The sequence below is a fragment of the Dermacentor variabilis genome, chromosome 1 (assembly GCF_050947875.1).
Source record: "Dermacentor variabilis isolate Ectoservices chromosome 1, ASM5094787v1, whole genome shotgun sequence".
NCBI classification, from domain to species: domain Eukaryota; kingdom Metazoa; phylum Arthropoda; class Arachnida; order Ixodida; family Ixodidae; genus Dermacentor; species Dermacentor variabilis.
Window position 1 is genome coordinate 264,865,568 of NC_134568.1, and position 22,725 is coordinate 264,888,292.

Here is a 22,725-nt window from a genome sequence, read left to right on the forward strand (position 1 = left end):
ACGGGTATATATGGTGAGATTTAGAACGCAGCAGATGCGTTATCAGACAGATCTATTGCAGAAAGGCGTACATATCGGAGCGGCTTGGCTCGTTCTCGTTAGTGTGAACGCAACACTGCCGTTTCTTAGGGCTTTCGCACAAATCAGCATTGCACGATGCTTTCAGATGGACCAAGGGTCAGAAACGTAATATTTCACCTAACACGGTCGATCGGGAACGCGCGTCCGGCGTCTGGTATACGAGACGCACGCTCCAGACCTACCGTGGACCTGCATAGTAGATCGCGCCATTGTCATCGCCGTAACAACATACGATCAAGCGCGTGTCGACAAATTTTGTTTTCCTTTCACTAGCGCCGAGAACTACAAAAATTACAGAGATAACGTGGTCCAAGTGCCCTGAGTTTCGTGCTATTAAAATCACCGTTACCCGTGTCTTTTCAATCGCCCTAGCTTCGTAACCTTACAATTTAAAGGTAAACGCAATATTTCAGCTTATGTCATCCATTGCTGTATAAATACATTTTATAACTGAATTAAATTGTGGCAAACCCGGAACTTTCCTGATGTCTACAAGGCTCTATGTCGGCCCTACATGTGGTCCTAGAAATGGCTTTTATTCTAGCATCGCCAAATCTTTCAACAAAGCCATCATAGAAGCTGTTCTCCTTTGACATTTGTTTTGTTCTGCCGGTACAAGGCATTCATATGGTTTAGATATGTTCACCTTTTGATAGCGTGGCTGTTTAGTCTAGTGGGTAAGACTTCTGAGCATGGGTTCGTTGTTTCGAAACTCACCACCGCCAATGTTTTCCCTGTCGAATTCATTCGGTGTTTCTTTATGGAGCGCTTCGTGTTACGCATTACGGACGGACAGACAGACCGATGGACAGCTCGATGGACCGATGGACTGCTCGCGTACGCGACAGCAGCGCTCCCGAAAGCAGTTCTAAACATCTAAGGCTGACTTGGCGACAGCGATAAAGTGACAAGGCGGTGGTATAGCTGTTGGCTGCTCCAAGCAAGCAGCTGCGTGACGCTATAAGCTATCTCCCGGACCAGGACAAATGTCTCTTCAACTGCTAAGCTTTCTTTCTGAGAAACCCGTATGAGAGAGAGGAAGGGCAGGAAGGTTAACCAGAGGTGAGTTTCTGGTTAGCTACCCTGCACTGGGGTGGGGGATATGGGGGTTGTAAAGACGACAAAGAGCGAGAGGAGAAAAAATAGGAACAAAATAGAGAAAAAAGAAGAGGAAAAAGGAAACAGGTAACAGAAAAGGCGTTCCGATCACAGGCGTTCACACAGGCCGGTCTATCTCAAGAAGCGCAGTAGCGCTTGCACGGCCTTCTGATGCGATGTCAAGTCGCGTCGATGTTTCAAAATTATTTCTTCCGACAAAGGCTGGTCGTCCAACTGGTTGAGCATGACAGAAAGCGATTTTCTCTGCACACTGTACTGTGGGCACTGGTAAAGAACATGCGAATCGCTTCCGCATCGCCGCAATCGCCATATGCTCCGGTGTCGGCCATCCCTATGCGGAACGTGTGGACATTGGTAGACGCGGCGCCCGACCATAGCCTACACAGAAGGCTCGCGCCTCTTCGGGGAAGTCTGGGTGGAAGTCGGAGGCTTAAGGTTGGATCCAGGGTGTGTAAACAGGCGTGTATAAAATGTGGTTCATTCCACTCTGATGTAGTGCATTGGCGTGCAAGTAGGCAGAGCATCCTTGCAGTATCTGTCCTATAGACAGCGGGATTGATAGGCGGTTGTCTTTTGCGTGAGCTAAACGAGCAGCTTGATCGGCACGGTCATTGCCGATGATACCAAAGTGACTTGCTAGCCACTGAAATATTATTTCGTGTCCTTTCTCAGTCAGGTGGTGTACGGCTTCTGTGATTTCAAGTAACAATTGTTCATGCGGATCGCGCTGTAAGGCTGACAATAAACACTGTAGTGCCATTTTCGAGTCGCAGAAAATTGACCACTTTTGTGTTAGTTCGTCATTAATAAAGTGTAGTGCGACTCGAAGCGCTGCGACTTCTGCTGCCGTCGACGTTGTCAAGTGAGATGTTTTCAGCTTGATAGTGGTGGCTTTTGCTGGAATGACGACAGCCGTGGTAGAGCTCTTCGGCAGGACGGAGCCGTCAGTGCATATGTTGGTGTAATACCAGTACTTCTCATTTAATAGGAGTAAGGTAAGCCGTTTAGGAGCCGGTGATGACATTTCTGCTTTTTTTCCGGACGCCAGGTATTGTCAGGTTGATCTTCGGTTCAATGAGGCACCAAGAAGGAGTCGAAGGTCTCGCGGCAGATGTGAGGCAAGATGGCATAGCCTCACGATGTGCGGATACCGTTCGGCAGAATGCATAATGTAGGTCTCTCCGCAGGTAAAGAGGTTAGATGGTCTCAAGGCGTGCGGGCAAGGTGCCTTACATGCATTCTTAGTGCTTCAACTGGGATGTGGGTTTCGATGAGGTGATCTCTGGCGATTGCAATAGTTGCCGCCGTTGACGCACCTCGAGGAAGACCTATACAAATCCTGAGAGCCTCAGCCTTAACGCTTTGAATAGTACGTAGGCTTGTTTTACTTGCGTTAGTCAATACTGACAATCTGTACCGCAAAAAGTCGATAAAAAGTACCCTACAAAGTTTCAGCATAGCGCTTGCGGACATTCCTCAGGTCTTTCCAGCGAAGAATTTGAGAAGGTGACAGATGCATGTCAACCGCTTCTTCATGTACAATACGTGTGGGCTCCATGAGATATCTCTGTCAGTAATGACACCCAAGAATTTGTAAGACCGCACAAATGTTATCATCTGCCCATTGTTTAATACACTGTAGTGCGTCATGGGCTTAGGCGTAAATGCCACAAGTGTACATTTATCCGATGAAATCTCCAGGCCTTATTTCCGTAGGCAGAGTGTAGTCCGAGTGGCAGGTTTTTGGAGCCTTGCACGCAGGTGTACGCGTGTCACTCCGAACGCCCGAACGCATATGTCGTCCGCGCACATCGATAATTTAACTGTGTTTGGAAAGTGATCAAGGAGACCAATCAGCGTGAGCTTAAACAACGTAGGGCTCAGTACACCGCCCTGGGGGACGCCACAGTAGGTGCAATGTATAGGAGTGTCGCCGCCCTCGGTGCTCACTATGAAAGATCGCATAGAGAGATATCTATGTATGCATCTAAACATCCTACCACCGAGGCCTACCTCTTCGAGAGCGGTGAGCATGGCTTCATGTGTAACGTGGTCGTACGCTCCTTTGACGTCAAGGAACAAAGAAGCGCAGGGACGTTTGCATCCTTTTTGGTGCTGAACATAGATAACCAGGTCGACGACGTTATCAATCAATGAGCGGCCACGTCGGAAGCCTGCCGTGGCATCTGGTTAGACGTTGTGGTACTCCAAGTACCACTGCAGGCGTCCGAGAATCATCCTCTCCATGACTTTACCCACATAGCTCGCCAATGCAATCGGGCGATACGATGAAAGCTCCAACGGAGACTTGCCAGCCTTCAGTAGCGGAACTATACGTCATTAGTCTTCCAGGTTGTGGGATGTGTGCCAGTTTGTGTGCCAGTGCCAGGATTCATTATACATTTCAAGCAGAACACTCCTGGTCCGCTCACCCAGATGACACAGAGCTCTGTTAGAAATTCCGTCAGGTCCTGGTGAAGACGTACGGCTGCGCAAAGCTAGCACCGCCTTGCGTTAATGAATGGAAAATGGTAGGTCCATGCGCGGGTCACGTGGTGACGGGAAGCTGACGGAGTGTGATAAGTTGTTGGAAGCAGTGCGTTGCCCGGATAATCTGGCGCGGAAGTCTTCTGCGACATCAATATCTCGTTGCTTTTGGAAGAGGGCCAGAGCCTTGAATGGAGACTGCTGTAGGGGTGGTGTCCTAAGCCCTCGCACCGTCCTCCATAAGTGCGATAGGGGCTTACGAGGGTCTAGCGATTCACAGAAAGTAGTCCAGCGTTGTGACTGCAGTTAATCTAACCGGAGCTGGATCTTCTATTGTAGGCGTCTAGCAGTCCGTAGATCGTCCATTGACTTCGTGCGTCGCTATCTACGTTCGGCACGTCGCCGGATTGCTCGAAGTCGCTCGAATTCTATATCAAATTCAGTGAATTTCGAAGAGCGCTTTAGAGTACGCGTATTGTCCTTTACTGTGCTCTTGACTGTGTCTTCCAAATTATGTAGAAATTACCCTGACAGAGGTCTTCTATAACAGACTGGAATTTGGGCCAGTCCACTCTTTGGATTGTATCATTTGTGTTGGAAGAGGAAAGTCCTCTAGTCTTGACATACGTGGGAATATGGTCACTCCCGTGCGTTTCAATGGAAAAACCCGTATGAGTTTCCTTTGTAGCTTCGTGCTACATTCGGGTGCATGAAAATTTTTCTATTTCATGATACTTCGTCCGCCTTGCGGGATTCTGCAGAACTGACTTGCCGTATTCTGTGTCCCTGTGCTTTGAGTTGTCGATTAATTCGCCATCGCGCTACGATCTGCTAGCCTCCTGGTTAGCTCAGATGGTAGAGCGACCGTCCCAAAAAGGCGTTAGTGCTGGGTTCGAATCCCGGACTAGGACGAATTCTTCTTCAACTGCGAGGCTTTTCTTTCCAGGAACCCGTATGGGTTTCCTTTGTAGCTTCGTGCTACATTCGGGTGGATGAAATTTTCGTCTTTTTCAAGCTATATCAGTGCGCGCCGGCCTAGGGCGATAAGGAGCACGAATAAAGCACAAAAATGCATTATTATTGATTGCTGCCTTTAAACCACCGGTCTTGTCACTTTTACATGGCTGTCAAGTCAGCCATTTAACAGTCAAACACCTTCATAGTGAAGTGCTTGGGATCTCAGAAATGCTTCACTCTACGCGGATCATTTCGTTGTAAATATCGCACGTCGTACTGTTGCCTATATAGCAGACTCAGCACGTTCAACGAGAGAAAACTTTTATTTAAGATGAATTCAAGTAAGTCTTAGTAAAATAAGTCGGTCATTTTTGTCTGACGAAATGCGCTACTGCACTTTGTTCCGCGAACAAACACAGGAGCGACGCAAGGTAAATGTGCACATCGTAAAATTCCTCTATCGCCTCCCCTGCCCTCTAAATTCTTGGTTGGTTTACAGGCTCTTCACTATTGCTTTCGTTGACATTCGTATCCTTTCCGCTATAGGTGGACTTGAAGACGTCGTCGGTCGCCAGTTACGATTACATCATCGCGTCCTCGTCAGTTAGTTACGGCTGACGACGTATTCGTCAGTCGTCCGTTGCACTTACTGCTGTGTTACTAGCAGCGTACGAATTGAATGATTTCTCGAGCAGTGCAGCAGAACTGTACCACTTGCTGTCTTCGGCACGCTCGTCAAATGCGTGCTAGCGCTGCCGTTAGCGCTAGCGCGTATCGTAGCTCAGTTGCGTCTGCAGGGGGCAGCGGTGGCACCGGTACACGTGACGTTCGCTGTAAAGCAACAAATCAGCTGTTGGGGACGCCTAAATTCCTTAGTTGTACAGACAAATTCGTTGCTCTGGCCTTCAGAATCAGAATCAGAATCAGAAATTTATTATTATTAGAAGTTGGGTCACAATTACAAGTACTTAGTATGCAGAAGGAGGTCCCATAGTCAAAGACTGTATCGGGCCTTCGTTGTATAGAGGCATTCACAATGCATATGAAAGAGAGAAATTCGGCCGGGACATAATAAACCCTTCGTTATACAGGTCGCTTCGCTGTAGAGGCATTCGTTGTAAAGGCGCTCGACTTAGTATGGTTAACTCTTTGAAACCCCTTTCCAGAGCGGTGCTGTCGCGCGCGCAAGATGGGCGCGCAGGTGCCGACTTCGCATTCTTGTTCGCGTTTTGCGGCGCAACTTTGAATCGCGGAAGAATTTACTGAGGAAAACGGTAGTGATCTGGAAACTTCAAAAGTATGTTTTCAAATGTGACACACAATTTCACATTCGAGCATGCGGAATTATGCAAGCATTTAATAATTTAGATAATTAAATCAAACTAATTAGCTGGTGAATAATAATAAAAAGAATTATCCAATTTACGCAAGGCGACGGACTACTAATAAACTACTGCTGGTGCCATTCTCGCGTCTCGTATCCCCTTTTTTTCAAATTGTTTGGCCCCCGTTAGCTGCTACACCCTGCACGTAAAATGATGTCCGCAACGGCGAAGTCTCCGGTAAGACATTAACTTGGAACAGGTTACCTTACAGCAAGCAAAATATGACCTGTCAAAACGCGGAAAGTTGCCCGTAAACGAAATAAGCTACTCCGAAATAGCGTCGTAGTTGAGAACTGCAGATGTGCATTTCCAAACTCTTCTTTTCGGAATGCTAATGGGGTTTCCACTTCTGTCCTCAACATCTTGCACGCGGTTATCAATGTTCTTTGCAAACTCGCTTAGAAATCTGGTCGGATTTATTCAGTGCTATAGAAGGGGAGCCATACTCAGCGCAAGTAGTAATCTGCCTGTGCTGGAGCGCAATTCCACGTCCCCACATCATCATACCTGGCGCTGCTCTCAAGAACCATTTCTTCTTCTCATCCACCGTAAATATTGCCACATCCTATATGGTCGCCGCGGGTATGTGCCAGGCGATGAGAACGACGCTGAAGTGGCGCGCGAGTAGAAAAACAGAGACGACAACGACGTCGCGTTGACTGCTCTCATAAAAGTGCTTTTACACGTCCTCTACGCCGGCTATCCGTCTCCTAATAGGCTGCGACACTGGTGGAGGTGCTGGGTAGGATTGTCTCATGCTCGGCACCCCTTCGCGGAGCCATACCTCGAAAGCGGAATCACCTTCGTTCATCGAAACTCCTGTTCACCGGTACAGTCGCCGCCTGCTAGGCCTGACGCCCGAGTTCAGCCCTTTGCAGGACCCTGCTGGAACGCCTCAACCTACTTCCGCCATGGCTACTGCAACTCCATCGCAGGTGACGCTGCAGAATCCTAAGATACCAGAAAGTTTCCACGGCGACGCTTTTGAGGATGTCCAAGATTGGCTTGACCAATTTGAGCGTGTCGCCAGTTATAATGACTGGGGCTCCCAGCAAAAGCTGTCTAATGTCTATTTTGCGCTTCAAGACAGTGCGCGGACGTGGTTTGTGAACCGAGAGAGAAATTTGACCACGTGGGATGCCTTCCGCACCCAGCTGCTAGACACGTTCACTAGTAGCGACAGAAGAGACAACGCGCAGCGCCTACTTGAATCCCGTATTCAAAAACCAAACGAGAGCGTTGCCATGTTTGCAGAAGATATGGCCCGCCTTTTCCGCAGAGCAGACCCTGAGATGGCCGAAGAAAAGAAGCTGCGCTTTCTCTTGCGCGGAGTGAAGGAGGAACTCTTTGCCGGGCTCGTGAGGAACCAACCAACGACAGTGGCCGAATTTACCAAGGAGGCTACCGCTATAGAACGGGCACTACAGCAACGGTACCGCCAATATGATCGCAAGAGCTCGCCGGTGAACGCTTCCATTCTACCTGAGAGCTGCAGCACGTCTCTACGTTAAGTCATAAGAGAGATTGTGCGAGAGGAGATCCGGCAGCTCGGGATCTCTCCCATGGCACCAGCGGTGGCTTCTGTCGCTGATATCGTTCGGGAAGAAGTTCGAGAGGCCTTTTCGTCTCCCGACTGGCAGGCGGTGCCGCGACGATTGACCTACGCGGAAGCTGTCTGCCGTCCACCTCCTGCCACTTCGATGCTGCTGACACCGTCGACCACTACGACGCAGCCATCACCGCCACCCCCGACGCCCTATTTTCGACAGTCACAGCCGCCGCCAACTATGCCGTATCGCCGCCAGTCGATCGCTGCGCCTCGTTTCTAGTGGATCCTCTGCCGGCTACCCGCTTCGAAAGACCGATTTGTGGCGCACCGCTGACCGCCGGCCGCTATGCTTTCATTGCGGCGAAGCAGGACATGTTTACCGCGCGTGCCACTACCGCGCGGCTGGGTATCCAAAATTTTCCAGCTGCAGTTACCCTGTGTCTGATGCTGCACGTAGCCGCGACGGAAATTCTACAAACTTTCGGCCCGAAGGTTCAACGACGCCTCGATCGCGTTCCCCCTCTCCGGCTCGTTACACCCCACCGACCCGTCGCGAATTTTCTGACGCATCTAGAGGCAGGTCCCCTAGCCCGCGCCGGGGAAACTAGACGCAGCGACCTCCGGGGGTGAGGTTGCAAAGCGGCTAGCTACCCAAGAGCCCCCATCTCCGACGATCGACGACTCTACAACTCCGACGACTCCAACCACACCTCCTGTAACCGACGCCGTCAGCGCCGATCTTGTCGTTTGCATTGACGGCCACCAAGTGGCCGCTCTTGTCGATACTGGTTCTCATTTTTCGATAATCAGTCAAAAGCTGGCCGACAGGCTGCGAAAAGTGAAGACGCCGTGGACCGGGCCCAACATCCGAACTGCCGGTGGCCAGTTGATGACGCTGATTGGAAAATGCACAGCCAGAATAGTAATCGCCGGCGCAACCTTCGTAGCCACCCTCGTCATTCTCTTTCAGTGTTGTAAAGAACTTATAATGGGGATGGATTTTTTTAGAGAGTATGGTGCAGTGATTAATGTCCGTGACCTCGTCGTCACATTTTCTACGAGTTCAGACGACGTCGACTCCGCGGAGCACCAGCGACCCCGCTTACGTATCGCCGACGACGACGTCACGCTTCCGCCGCGAAGCTGTTCCCTCGTGCCTGTAATCTGCGACAACTTCAACACTGGCACTGGCGTCGCTGAACACATCGACGCACTGGTACTGAGTCAAGGCGTTTCCATCGCCAGGGCTGTAATTCACGTACACGACGGACGTGCTGAACTCCTGCTGACGAATTTTACCGGGGAACGTCGACACATTGTTAAAGGCACGGCTGTTGCTTACTTCGACGAATTTACATCAATACAGGACTGCCTCTCAGTGGAGCACGCGACGTTCACTGGGGCTATGCCTGCCCCTGTGGTCGATATCAGTCCCACCTTATCGCCCGTCGAACGCAGCAGCCTTCTTGAGCTCATCAATGAGTTTAAGAGCTGCTTCTCATCCACGTCACGAGTTAGCCAGACGCCGCTCACTAAGCACCGTATTGTCACCGAAGCCGACGCCAGACCAATTCGGCAGAATCCTTATCGTGTCTATAGCACCGAAAGAGCGCGAGGCAATCCAGACACAAGTGAAGACGATGCTTGACGACGGCGTTATTCGGCCATCTAAGAGTCCTTGGGCATCGCCTGTCGTATTGGTGAAAAGAAGGATGGTAGCCTGCGCTTCTGCGTCGACTACCGAAAACTCAGCCTGATCACAAAGAAAGACGTTTATCCGCTACCGCGTATCGACGATTCACTGGACAGGCTACGAAACGCACGTTACTTTTCGTCGATGGATTTGAAAAGCGGCTACTGGCAAATAGAAGTTGATGAGAGAGACCGTGAGAAGACCGCTTTTGTTACGCCCGACGGACTTTATGAATTTCAGGTGCTCCCCTTCGGTTTGTGTTCTGCGCCGGCAACGTTTCAACGACTAATGGACACTGTACTCTCAGGCCTCAAATGGCAAACCTGTCTGGTCTACCTCGACGACGTGATTGTTTTCTCCGTAACGTTCGAGGAACACTTACGGAGACTAAAGATGGTCTTCGAAGCAATACGCTCAGCTGGTCTAACTCTAAAACCTGAAAAGTGCCATTTTGGCTTTGAAGAACTTCAATTTCTCGGTCACGTTGTTAGTCGTGAAGGTGTCCGACCTGACCCTGATAAAATGTCTGCCGTTGCTAATTTCCCAACGCCATCAGATAAAAAGGCCGTGCAACGTTTTCTGGGCCTTTGCGCCTACTACTGACGATTTATTGCGGAATTTTCGCGCATCGCATGGCCATTGACCCATCTTACCAGAGAAGATGTCCCCTTTGTGTGGGGTGAGGACCAGCAACGGGCTTTTGATGACCTACGGCAACGGCTGCAGGCGCCTCCCGTCCTCGCACACTTTGATGAAGACGCTCCTACGATTCTTCATACCGACGCTAGTAATGTCGGCCTCGGCGCAGTGCTTGTACAGCGGCAGGACGGCACCGAAAGAGTGATTGCTTGCGCCAGCAGGACGCTATCCAGGACGGAGGCTAACTACTCCACTACAGAAAAAGAATGTCTCGCTCTGGTGTGGGCCGTCCTGAAATTTCGGCCATATTTGTATGGTCGGAGTTTCACCGTTGTCAGTGATCATCATGCACTTTGCTGGCTGACTAATTTAAAAGATCCAGCTGGTCGGCTTGCGCGCTGGAGTCTTCGGCTCCAAGAGTTCGACTTCACGGTTGTGCACAAATCGGGGAAACGACACACCGACGCCGACTGCCTCTCTCGGTCTCCTGTTGAGACTGCAGTCCACGACGATGATGACGCGGGTTTTCTAGGCGTGCTAGATACTGTCGACGTTTCACGCCACCAACGCGAGGACGCAGAACTGGTTCCTCTTTCCAATTACTTAGAGGGAAAAACAAGCAGCGTGCCGAGGTTATTCGCGAGAGGGCTGCCTTCGTTTTGCTTACGCCACGACGTTCTCTATAAAAAGAACTTTTCACCTAATGGCAGCAGCTACCTACTCGTCATTCCCGCATCTCTTCGCGACGAAGTCCTACATGCCTGTCACAACGAGCCGACCGCTGGTCACTTGGGATACACCCGCACATTGGCAAGAATTAGGCTAAAGTACTATTGGCCAAGACTTGCGTCGATCGTGAAACGTTACACACAGACATGCCTAGATTGCCAGCGCCGCAAAGCCCTACCCGGCAAGCCAGCTGGACTGCTGCATCCTGTTCAGATACCGCAAGCGCCCTTCGAACAAATTGGCATGGACCTTTTAGGTCCATTTCCACTGTCTACTGCCGGAAATAGATGCATAATCGTCGTCACTGATTATCTTACTCGATACGCCGAAACAGGTGCTATCCAACGTGGAACAGCAGCCGAAGCAGCGCGATTTTTCGTCGAAGCCGTCGTCCTAAGGCATGGCGCTCCCGCAGTGGTCATAACAGACAGAGGATCTGCGTTCACGGCTGCGCTTCTGGATACCGTGTTGCGACTAAGTGGTACCACTCACCCAAAGACCACGGCTTATCATCCCCAAACCAATGGGCTGACAGAACGTATGAATAAGACACTGGCAGACATGATGAGTATGTACATCGACGTCGACCACAAGAACTGGGACAAGATTTTACCATACGTTACATTTGCGTATAACACGGCTCGCCAAGAGACAACCCGCGTGACGCCTTTCAACCTCGTTTACGGACGCGAAGTGACAACAATGTTGGACGCAATGCTGCCACACGAGTGCGGTGACGACGAGACTGGTGCCGAGGAGTTTACGCAACGCGCCGAGGAAGCCAGGGAGCTTGCGCGTTTGCGAATCCAAGAACGACAGGAATACGATGCCCGACACTACAATCTTCGGCACAGACCCGTCACATACAACGTCGGTGACCAGGTGTGGATCTGGACTCCGATTCTTCGGCGGGGGCTGTCTGAGAAGCTCCTGCGAAGATACTTCGGCCCGTACACAGTTCTGCGCCGCATCAGCGATGTGGATTATGAAGTTGTCCCCGACAGCCATAACTGTTCCAAACGCCGGCGGCATCTGCCCGAGGTTGTGCACGTGCTTCGTATGAAGCCCTACATTTCCTCGTGACCTCAACTTTGCACCGTCTGTGCACAGCCTTCGGCGGTTGGTGCATCGGGACGATGCCTTTTTTTTTTCAAAGGGGGGGCAAATGCCACATCCTATATGGTCGCCGCGGGTATGTGCCAGGCGATGAGAACGACGCTGAAGTGGCGCGCGAGTGGAAAAACAGAGACGACAACGACGTCGCGTTGACTGCTCTCATAAAAGTGCTTTTACACGTCCTCTACGCCGGCTATCCGTCTCCTAATAGGCTGCGACAATATAATGAAATATATCCGTGTCCCGCAGCTTCTGACTTTAGAGAAACTGGAATGCCCGCTGTGGCACAGTGAGTAGACTGGAACTACCCAAAATTCTCAGGCTCGGGCACTATAGGGAGTTCAAAGTTGTAAGCTCTCGAGGATTTGGTAGTGAGAGCGACAGCACAAGCCACATTTGTGCAGCCGAAGTACTTTGACAGGAGGGCACTGTCAGCGGGTGTAGATTTTACTAGGTTAAAATTACGTCAAGTCAAGCATTTTTAACATCCGAAGAACAAATTACAATGGTGATGCTACGGGGTTCAAGTAAAAAGCCACTTCAAAGCTTGACAAAGGTTCCCATCCTGTTGACAACGCAGTAGCGGAAATTAGTGAAGCAAAGTTATTTGTACGCCTAATACCAGTGACGCCTAAGTGACAGTGTATCACGTGCCCATACTATAATATGCATGCCATTAAAGAATCAACATTCGTGAAAGAAAATACGGTACACCGCTTCACTGCGATACGAATTTCTGTGCTTGTGGAAGTAAATATCGCATTGTTTGGCGACCACAAGTACGAGTGTTAGGAGTCTTAGATATGTTTACTGCATGTACTGTATGGGCAAGTGCAAGTAGTTCGGTCCGCTAATTCTTTTAGGAAAGAATATTTTTGACGCAAAGGCGATAACGTTTCAATAAAGGTGAGTCATAAAGGTCGTGTGCTGCTTATAAGGTAATTCAGAATCTGGTTATTGTGATAGGCAAGTGAATTTAAACCCACATTATTCTCTCTTTATTTATTCCATATATTATACAGAGGTACAGTCTGTTCTAGTACCCATTATCAGACAACAGTATATTAACGCATACAACAATATAGAAGTGTATGATAGGAGTTTCTATGTTCTGGTCAGAGAAATCGCATGTATGATAAGAGGTCAACGGCCCGAGATAGCTTAGCATGAACCGCAGAGTTCCATAACTAAACACGCAAGAGTGAAATGAACTTTGTATGGACTTTGTTCTTGAGACTTCTATTAATAAATGGTTTATGCTCAATGTGGTTCAAGGGTGCAAATACTTTGCTTGTTTTACCTATGAATTGAGGTAGGTTTCAGTCCTGAAATAAAGGATAATGTCATCAGAGCGGTCAATAAACCTTGCATACCCGCCGTGGTTGCTCAGTGGCTATGGTGTTGGGCTGCTGAGCACGAGGTCGCGGGATCGAATCCCGGCCACGGCGGCCGCATTTCGATGGGGGCGAAATGCGAAAACACCCGTGTGCTTAGATTTAGGTGCACGTTAAAGAACCCCAGGTGGTCAAAATTTCCGGAGTCCTCCACTACGGCGTGCCTCATAATCAGAAAGTGGTTTTGGCACGTAAAACCCCAAATATTATTATTATTAATAAACCTTGCATATCTATTGTGAACGTTCTAAAATAATTTAAGGTGTCGTGGTTTCTTTTTTGCTCCTTGTCGGTGGTACTGAAGGTAAGGTTTTTTAGCTGCCTGATTATTAACCGAAGTCCACAATGTTGTAGCTTTTTTTTTTGTTAACGTCACTTAGTTATTTTTGTTGACTGCTTTGAAGTGGTCGACAGAAATTTTGACTGCATTGTTACGACTGGCGTGTAACACCCCGCGCAAAAAGGATGATCGAAAGACCCTGCCTAATAGAAACGGAGGATGGATTCATAATTTGCTATGGTTGTCTCGAGAGGTTGCTGGTCTGGCGGGCGCCCCGCAGTGATTTCGGGCCACTTTGTGTGTGTGCGTGACTCAAGGGGCGAAACCTTTCCGCGAGCCAGGCAGGACCCACGGTTGCCGCCAGCGGAGGCAAGCACGTGCAACGTCGCCTGGAGAGAGGGAGCAGCCGCCAAGCACCGACGGGACTCGGTACAATTGACGTGCCGTTGACGTGAGCAAAATCCCGCCTACGATTTTAGCTTAAAAGCACTTCCTGTTTGGCTAGTTGGTAGCTGTTTATTATAAAATATAAAGACGCCAAATAAACGGACACAACACAAGAGAAGAGAACGGGAATCGGCGCCAAGAGAACTTGAAGAGAACTGGCGCCCTGTCCCGTTCTCTTCTCTCGTGTGTGTCCATTTATTTGGCGCCTTTATATTTTATAATGAACGATTTTAGCGGGCCTATTTAAGCGGCCCCGCAAGGTATTTTTTATTCATTCCTTCTCTTATATATCCTTCACCAACCATGGAATAAAAAGTGCAAGTTTCGCACTAGAAATCGCCTCGTCCCTGCCTGGTCGCCATGGTCTACCGGACGCCTGCAGCCTGCCGACAAAGCCACGCTATCCAGTAGTAACGCCGGTCGAGGTTCGAGTAACAGGCGTCGCAACAGCATATAGTTAGTTTTCGAATGCACCAAAAATAGTTATTGTAATAAGCACTTCCTGTTTCTTTTCTCACTCATTCATGAAATACATATTTTTCTCAGTTATTTCAAAATCTCGGGCAGAATTGAAATCAGTCTATAATTGTTCTATTGTTTTTCGTCAGGTTTCAAAATAATACAAACTTCAGTCATCTGGAAGCGGCGAGAGAATGTGCTTGATTAAAAAATTTGGTTTGTAGACTGTGCTAGAACACGAGCTCCGATATCAATAACTGAAGTATTTGGCCACATTTGCAGGCAATCAAAGTCGCAATAATAGCTGCGTTTAAGAGAAATGCCGGTACGATTTCTTATGCTGTTGCCGGAAACGAAAATTGCAGTTTGAATAATTTGCGGAGCCATAAAGTTGGGTCACGCGAGCGCCTTCTCGACGCCGGTAAGGAAATAATAAAATATGCGTCATCTAGATCTTCATTTGCATAAGGCCTCCATTTGCGGTTACCTGCTTGGGTGCAAGATTTTGCCTTGTCATCGATTGTTCTCTGCTTTTTAGATGTTTCGTGGTCCTTTCTCGTCCCAGTATTTGCAAAAGCGAATATAGGCGTAGGCGAACATGTTAGGCGTAACGTTAAGAGATAGGAAGAGAGCGGTGTGGACCAGAGAGGAAACGGGGATAGCCGATATCTTGATTGATATTAAGAGAAAGAAATGGAGCTGGGCAGGTCATGTAATGCGTAGGTTAGATAACCGGTGGACCATTAGCGTTACAGAATGGGTGCCAAGAGAAGGGAAGCGCAGTCGAGAACGGCAGAAAACTAGGTGGGGTGATGAAATTAAGGCATTCGCAGGCGCTAGCTGGAATCGGTTGGCGCAGGACAGGGATAGTTGGAGATCTCAGCAAAAGGCCTTCGTGCTGCAGTGGGCATAAGAGATGATGATGATGTAGGGGGCTTTCTTTAAGGGTAGTCAGTCAGTTCAAACCACGACTACAGCTCCGGATTTAAAAGGCGCTGAGTGGAGATTAACACGCAAAGGTAGAAATAACAGCCGGCTGGAGGATTGGTGGAGAAGGATGATAACATCTTAGGGCATGAAGGAAATCTAAGCCACAAATTTCATATTATGTGACACCTCTCACCACCCCAATGTAAAAGGGCAGTCTCGTAAGTCTATCCCAAGTTTTCTGCGGGAATCTAATGCTTTCTTGCCTCGCGTGGCCACTTCAGTTTCGAGAAAGCATCTTCCCGGGTGATTTCCCCATAGCCGGCTAAAAAACGGTTCGTGCATGCTTGCACTTGTGTCCTGTAAAATGGTTGAAATCGGCCTTGCATGCATACGTAAACTTTAAATTTCTAGCGGCTTAAAACTGTATAGCTATACAATTGGTCTCTCATGTGCGGTATTCGAGTATGCGGGTACGTTTGTAATATTTGTGAGTATAACGTCTAGTATCAGATTAAATACGAGTAAATTGTTCTACGGAGTTATCGTCTCTAAGTTATACGGAATTTTTTAAAATGGGCTGTTTCAGACAACATAGTTCTAGTATTTGAGCTGTATAATTCAGAGAGGTGGACAATACAAATATTTAAATAATTAACAAAAATGAACTAATTAATTTCTTAATTGATTACTTTACAGCACATATGGCAATTTGATAACTGTAACCGGCGAGATTGCAAGACATATTTACTTCGAATGACTTTCCAGAATGGCACCAGCTTCGAGACATGCGCCAACAAACTAGTTGTAAAAATGCACTATTGTTCCACTTACTTTCTTTAACAAAACGCTCTTTTATGCATTGAAGCCCCAAAGTAACTGGAACTCCCGTGTATTTCGTCCCACATTTTGGGAAATAATATCTCGAAACTGGTGGGATCCTGGGAATTCATTTCAAATAGTTACGTCTTGCAATGTAACCGGCTAGAATTCGTAACTTGCAATATGTGCCGTAAAGTAATTATAACGTTAATTAGTAAACGTTCGTTCATTAGTTGAATGTGTGGTTCAATGTCTCTTGGTAGTAATGTACGCCTCTTCGAATAATACGGCTCAAGGACAAGAACCCTGCTATCTTCCACAGGCGATATTAAAGAAATTCCGGAGAACTTAAAAATTATCACCCCGTATACGTACGCATGCATATAAACAACTGCATGAGTGCACTTTGCGCAGCTGCCGTAAATTTAAAATATTTCTTGGTAGAGCATTTTCTTGGGCGAGTTGGTTCATAAATGAGAAGGAAAACCTGAGTCCTGTGTACTCATCGCGTCCTTGTTTGTTTCACGCTGCAGTACGTTTTTCCTTCTCAGTCTTAAATATTTTATTCTATCAATAAATTATGAAGTTTTACGTGCCAGAACCACAACCTTATTATGAGGCACGCCGTAGTGGGGGACTCCGGAATAATTTGGACCACCTGGGGTTCTTTAACGTGCACCTAAACCTAAGTACACGGGTGTTTTCGCAATGCGGCTGCCCTGGCCGGGACTCGATCTTGCAACATCATGCTTAGCAGCCCAACAATGTGTATATATATATATATATATATATATATATATATATATATATATATATATATATATATATATATATATATATATATATATATATATATATATATATGGATTGGAACGGTGTAGTGGGTCGCCCTATTCGCCGGTTTTGCTTGGAAAGGCCGCTCGCGCAAGGAGCCCGTGCCCCGCTCAGACTGTCGCCGCTGAGCTGCTCCAGTCCGATCAGATAATCCTAATCAGATAACCTTAATTAACGCTTTAGAGTCTGTTCAAAACCGCGCCGCCCGTTTTATTGTTTCAAATTATTCCCGAACAGTGAGCGCATCTGCAATGAAATCTGCACTTGGTCTTCCCGTTCTTTCTCTGCGCCGTAAATATTTTCGCTTATGTCTTTTTCACAGAATTTATTATGCCAACCCTATTCTCAAAGTTAAGTTACTCCTCTCTTCATCTTATATATCTTCACGCACTGACCACAACTTCAAGGTAGGAATACCGCAATGCCGAACTAGCCTTTGTATAAATTCATTTATTCCTCGAACTGGAAATGACTCGAACCACCTCCCTGCCTTCATGGCTGCCATCACCGACGTCAACAAATTTAAGAAAACTGCCGCCGATTTTGTATGCCCCTCCTCTCTGTAATGCCTCTGGCCCTAGGAGTACTGAGATAAATAAATAAACAAATAAATAAATAAATAAATAAATAAACACTTTAACATTTAGTGGAGAGTGCTGTGCCCTCGAAACTCCCCCCCCCCCCCCCCCCCTGGAACTTCGATACCGCACTCTGGCATCTACCATGCCTCGGGACGTCTCCCAGCAACCACCTTCTCCTGCACCGACCGCGTGTCTTGGTGTGCCTTGTCACCACGACCTTGTCATCTTCACTGGGGCGGCTGACACCGATGTGGAGGACTGGCTTACCATGTACGAGAGTGTCAGCACGCATAAAAAGTGGGACGAACCAGCCAAACTGAACAATGTGCTGTTCTACCTCGGGGGTGTCGCCAGCTTATGGTATAACAACCACGAAGCAGATTTCCCGACCTGGTACGCCTTCAAGCCCACCCTTGTTGACGTATTTGGTCGCCCCGCTGTTTGTAAGCTGCATGCTGAGCAGCGTTTGTGGCACACTCTCAGTAGCCGGGTGAATCCTTCACCAGTTATATTGAAGACATTCTGGACCTATGCAAGAAAGCGAACTCGTCCACGGCGGAGTCTGATCATGCCAGTAAATTGTTGAAAGGTATAGAAGGCGACGCCTTCCACGTGTTGCTCGGAAAGAATCCTCGCTCCGTGGCCGAAATCATCACACTGTGCCGAAGCTATGAGGAGTTACAGAGGCAACGGTCGTTGACCCGTCGCTCTTTCTCGCGCGATGACGAACCCCTCGCTGGTTTGGCTACAATTTCGGGCCAGTCTGCGTTGCTCGAGGAAATTAAGGCGCTCGTTCGTGAGGAGGTCACCCGCCAACTATCACTGCAGACCTTTGCGCGGCCGCAGATGTCCGGGAGCCCTCCTCGCGTTTTGTGCTTCCGCTCTGCCGCGCCATTGGGCACGAGATCAACATGGCTTTGCCTGAGTTCCGCCATAATGTTCCTGCGGCTACACCTCTGAGCTTCGCAGACGTCGTCGCCCGGCCCCCAAAGATCCGCGCGCCTGCACCACTCAGCTACGCCGACGTCGTGTCTGGACCCCGACCGCAACCCGCCGCGCAACCATTCTACCAACCGCCCCGCACAACGCCTCCTGTGCCATGGATGGGACCTGCCAGACCAAATAGGTGGCGCACTCCGGGCAATCGACCAATATGTTTCGTGCAGCCTCCTGGCGCCGCATTATACCCGACATTGCGGTTCTCCCCGCCCATATGATGACCCCACCCCCCATCCCCCTGTGACTCGTCGCCGTCTGTACGCCAGAGGCCTATCACTCGTCTTTCGCCTTCTCCATGTCGTCGCTCGCTATCGCCGATGCGGCCTCATCCTATCGCTCGAGAAGAGGAAAACTAGTCGTCGCAGTTCACGAGGCACGGGATGCGAAGCCATCGAAATCTGAAAGCCCTCAACGAAGCCCATGGAATGTCACAGACGTGTTTGTGGACGGTGTTTACGCACCTGCGCTTGTGGACACTGGAGCCGCCGTATACTTAGCCGTTCGCTTCAAGAAGTGACGACGCCTCTTTCTGCACAATTCCTCCGTACAGCAAGCGCCCAGCGTATTCACTCCACAGCGGCGTGCACCGCTCATGTTGTCATTGCGGACGTTCTCTATATGCGCCTACGAATTCATCATAATTTCCTCATGGTCGCATGACCTCATCTTTGGCTGGAATTTTCTCTCCCACCACAATGCCGTGATTTATTGCGCACGCGCCGAAATAGAACTCTCGCCGTTGTCAGACTTGACGCTGGCCAACAGTTCCTCGGCTTGGAACAAGCTACTCGTTAAAGGCGACACCACAGTCCTCCCAAACTCGTCAACGGTTGTGTACATCTATTACAACAGCATCTCCGACGCCGCTGCACTACTTGCTCCATCCGACCGCTTTTGCACCCCAAAAGATCTGCTGCTGCATTTTGCGACCGTAAAAATCACTGAGGGATCCAGCGCTATCTTTGTCAGCAACCCGCCCCCATACACTGCGGTGCTGTTGCGAGGGGACTGTCTTGGCAGCGTGGAAGCCATCGAAGCCACACAAATTATGGACGTGCCTGATGACACGCACTGCGCCACTTACAGTACGCTAAGTGCTATTTCTACGTCTGCACCATCCCCCTGTGATGCATTTGGTTCCTCCATTGCTGACAACCTTACAACTGCCCAACGTTCCCAGTTTCTGTGCCTATTAGAAGAATTTCGTTTTTCTTTCTACGTCGGGCAACCTTCCTTGGGCCGGACGTCCACTGTTACGCATCGCATCGACACTGGCTCCCAACCGCCACTGCGGCAACGCCCGTATCCCGTGTCTGCCGCAGAACATCGTGTAATTAACTAGCAAGTCGACGACATGCTTCGACGGGACGTGATTCGACCTTCGAACAGTCCATGAGCATGACCTGTCGTCCTTGTTGCGAAAAAAAAAACGGTTCTGTGCGTTTCTGTGTAGACTTTCGGCGCATCAACAAGATTGCTCGCAAGGGCGTACACCCGCTACAACGAATTGACGACGCCATTGATAGCCTACAAGTAACAGAAGTCGTTTCATCTCTCGATCTACGCTCAGGGAATTGGCAGGTACCATGGTAGACGGCGATCCACCGAAGACAGCTTTTGTCACGCCCGACGGCTTGTACAAGTTTAACGTCATGCCGTTTTGACTTTGTAATGCGCCCGCAACTTTTGAGCGATGATGGATACCGTTCTGCGCTACTTGAAATGGCATACTAGCTTGTGCTACCTTGACGACGTTGTTGTTTTCCTTCCGGACTTCCCCACACACCTTCAACTCCTCCGGCGTGTTTTGACGTGCTTGAGTTAAGCCGGCAGCTAACCATACTGGGTTACGTCGTCTCCAAGGATGGAATTCTCCCTGATCCAGTCAAACTTCGGACTGTTGCCGAATTCTTTAAACCTAGGGCGCGATAACGTAAAACTATTCCAAACTTTTCTATTCCAAGGCCGGTATTTTGTAGCGATGCCTTTTCTGATTCCATGCTTTTTTAGACTTTTCGCACTTGGCCAGTGGTTAGAGCGACGGTCTGCCAACGTTATCAACGGGGTCAGGCGGCCGTGTGTAGTGGATGATCAAAATAGCATAGAATAAGGCATACGGCTTCGCTACAAAATAGCGGCCCAATTCTGCAATCAGCCGTCCGCGATTGGTGAAAAACTTTTTTTAGACCACCCCCACTTCACCTGTCTGTCACGCGACGTCACGAAAACCGCGATAGCTCCTGTGTACACACTGATGATGCATGAATTATCCGAACAAAAGAAAAATTGTTGTTTCTGATTCGACGGCTTTTCGCCTTTATCCCTCGGCTATTGGTAAAGAGTTTTCGGGCTGCACCCACTCCACCTGCTTGTCACGCGACGTCACAAAACCGCAAAAACTCACCGCGTCAAAGTGACGTGTATGCCTTAAAGATATATTAATATGCCGAACAAAACTGAATTTTCTTCTGAATAGCCGCAGGCTGCCCCGTTCCGAAAGGAATAAAAGATGGCTGCCGCCGATCGCTCAGGCACCGGCTACTCGCACCTGCCGGAGAGCATGAGTTTATTTGCGCGTAATAAAACTTTTTGCGTGGCCGTGTAACGTTTTCGAGCTCTTTCGGCACGTTTACAACCTCGTTCTACCAACTCTGCATGCTTAGCTGAGGATCCGTTTTAGCGTGATTCTTAAGCTTCCGTTGCATGCCGCCGCGGTTGTCGACGAGCAACCGCAAGCTATGTAAGAGAAAGCGGACCAATCGCAGACGCCGGCACCACCCTCTTCATCCGATTATCGATTTTCAGTGCAGTGGCTCGGCCCCATCGAATCCCTCTGCACTTGAGCGTGTTCCTCGCCTCTTGTGAGCCAATTAGATAAGACAAGCCGCTCAGTGTAGGCAATGTTATTCGTTTTTCAAGCAAACAAAAGTGACCTCCTATGGCCGAGGAGAGCGTTTGATTGGTCTGTTCAGACAACCCTGCGGGTGACCGCTGTTGCGTACTCAAGAGTAGCGTATCGTACTGTTGCCGAGTTGTAGCGGCGCCTGCCTATCGAAGCTCGACCGACGTTACTTATTGGGTAGCGTGGCGTTGTCGGCGGGCTGCAGGCATCCGGTAGACCATTGCGACCAAACAAGGGCGAGGCAATTTCTCGTGCGAAACTTGCACGGTTTATTCAAAGGTTGGGGAAAGAAAATGAGAAGAGCATGAAGTGATCTAAAGTACATTTCGGAGCCCCTTAAATAGTCTCTCGACAATCGCGAGAGGGATCTTGCTTCCGTCGATGTCACGTGACCGGCACAGAAAGAGGGCCTTTCCTCCTCTGGTTATACCAAGTCTGCTGCAAGGAGGAGGCCGTCCCTTCTCCTGGATTTGTAGGCGCCTGTCCGTCTCTTCTGCGCGTTGCGGGTTCGTGGAAGTTCTCCTGTAGTTTGTTCGAGGAAAGGGTCTCTCTAAACATACACACACACACACACACACACACACACTCACACACACACACACACACACACACACACACACACACACACACACACACACACACACACACACACACACACACACACACACAAGAGGCCTGCACACTGCGGGGCTTTCACCAGACCGGCAAACACTCGAAATGGTCATGGCGAATTAGGAAGTCACGCTTCATTTCGACGAGGCCTGGTGGAAGAAGGTCGGGTGAGAGAAAGTACTTTCTGCACGTGGTGCGGGACGCCAACCATCGCAGGAGAAGTCACGCCTCATTTCAACGAAGATGGTCGGATGAAATTCCTTTCTGCACGTGGTGCCAGACGCCAACCCTAACACCGCCCGATGCTTGCGTCGGCGGTTACGCAAATTTGACGTCAGGAGATTGGACTAGTTTTACGTTATAGGACCTCTACATCCGTCAAATACCTGCTCAGTTTTGTAGGTCTTTGTTACTACTTTAGACGCTTCATTCGAAACTTCGTCACCATCATATCGCCCCTGACGAAGCTCCTTGGAATCAGCGGGCCCCTCACTTCGTGGTCGTCAGAGTGCGACGAGGCGTTCACAATTCTGTGCCCATTTGCTGACGTCACAATTTTGCGTCACTACGACCCAACGGCCCCTAAAGAGGTGCACACAGATGGTAGCGGTGTTGGCCTCGGCGCAGTTCTTGCGCAGCTCAAACATGGGTTTTCGGAATACGTTGTGGCTTATGCAAGTTGCACACTTACGAATGCTGAGAGTAAATATACC